The following is a 2094-nucleotide window of genomic DNA, read 5'->3' as shown; positions in this document are numbered from 1 at the left end:
TCCTCTTCAAGAGGAACTATGCAAGATTTGCACCCCCAGAGTGATTGTGATGGTTAAATGACTTGTTACAGGGAGAATGGGGGCTCTCTGCCTTCCACCTAGCTTCTCTTGGCTGAAAACCAACCTTTCAAAATCAGCGCCTCCGACCCGGTGTCCCACATCTCGCCTCGCGAGAAACATGGACTGCTTTAAGGCACTATGACACAAACAAGTCTGGTAATCCGTAATCTCCTGTGAACATTCCCCACCTTGATAGACATCGTTCCATGGATTGCCTTCTCACCGGCTTTGTTGAGAGGGAAGAGGGTTAGCAGTAGGTTTTCATGACAGTGAAAATATACACCCTGAAACTGTAGGAGGAGCTCTGTAGCGACCGGACTTGCATAGTTCCCCTTTAATATGAACAAGTTCAACGTCTTAACACCGACGTCAACACAGACGTTTGGACACCTGATGATACAGTATGTCCCTTACATCCACTGGTGGTTGGCAGATATAATATCATTGTAGTACCTTCAAATGTACAAGTGATTACTGCCATCTGATCCGATGTTTCTAAAACAGTCAACCACGCCAATCAGAAGAGCTGAAAAACACTTCTAAACCCAGAAGGAAGTCAGAGAACAAGCCCATAAGTGGTTCCTGCAAACCTTCAATTCATCCCAAGATTTCCATGTGTGTGCATGTTACGCAGAGTTGTTAGTGTGCGTATATGTACGTATGTATGAAGCCGTGAGCAGCAGTGAGTTTATTTTAGAGCCAAGCAGCAGTGACTCAGTTCAACCTGTCAGAGAACATCACAGCTGGATGAAAATCCACAGCATTAGTGAACCAGGATTACAGTCGCCCCTGAGGCAGAAAACAAGAGTTCACCACGTATCTGTTTGTTTTAAACAGCTACGGTGTTGTGGAGGGAAACACTGTTAAAAAAAATCATAAGGGACTTCAGCCATTATTGATTTCAGGTTTACTCAGTAAAAATTTTACCTCGCAATTTAGCATCGCTAAGGTCTTTAGGTTGATCAAATTTTAGGTCAATCTGTTGACCTTGGACATATGATAAATGTTAATATTTTTTAATCATATGAGTAAATTTAGAAAAAGCAACAACATTTTTAAATGTCAAATTATCAGTTGAGTTTAGCGTTTGGCTCCAAGATACTTCATAAAAGGATAAACATCTCTGCCAACTGTCATAAATATAGGTGCTATGTTTTGTCAATTATTTTATAAGTCAAATTTTTTACTCCTAATTATTATAACTTTTCTATTTTTGCTGTCCACTTTGCAGTTGCATTTCTGCAAATAAGTCCGTCAAGGGACTAATGAATGAATGTCATACCTGATCTAATCTTGAATTTTTTTCCAGGGGGCGCCTTCGAGCCATTTAGTCTGACTCAGGTTGAGACATTTTCAATGTATGTGCCAATTGTGGTTAGTTTGAACTCCCTAGTTGGTATGGAAACCAAACACCTCCACTTCTTGACACATCATCTTATTACTATTAAACAACAAAGATCACATGTATGAAATTGGATTCAAGTAAAAAGACTCAGATCAGGTTGGAGCTTTAGGATTACAATACAAACTGTGGTGTGTGTAGGTAAGTGAAGTCAGAGCTCCTGAGGCGCCGCTGCCTGCACGAGTTGCAGCAGGTATGAATCAGTGACAGGTGCCTGCAGCACAAAGCTGCACTGAAGAACGACCTGTGATCTCTGGTGACGTCACAGCTGTCATGTCTGCTATAAACGCATGAAAGCATCTTTATATAATTCTCAGGTCGTCCCGTCTTGAGTCCACAGGGACGTCTGGCTCCATGTGGATCTTGTCTGCAGGGAAAGTGAATAATTATGTTCAGTGTCTGATCTGTCTCAGTGTGGACGGCTCGTCTGTCTTCTGTCTGATCTAAGTCAGTGTCTCATCCGTCTCAGTCTTCTGTCTGATCTTCTAACGTATGGACAGGGGTGGAAAGAGTACCAAAAAAATCTACTCAAGTAAAAGTACAGTTACCTTGATGAAATTTTACTCAAGTAAAAGTAAAAGTACTGGTGTAAAAATCTACTCAAGTAAAAGTAAAAAGTAGTTCATTTAAAA

The sequence above is a fragment of the Trachurus japonicus genome, chromosome 18, assembly GCF_045865225.1.
Source record: "Trachurus japonicus isolate A0001 chromosome 18, Traja_1.0".
Classification (NCBI taxonomy): domain Eukaryota; kingdom Metazoa; phylum Chordata; class Actinopteri; order Carangiformes; family Carangidae; genus Trachurus; species Trachurus japonicus.
Note: the sequence above shows the minus strand (reverse complement) of the source record.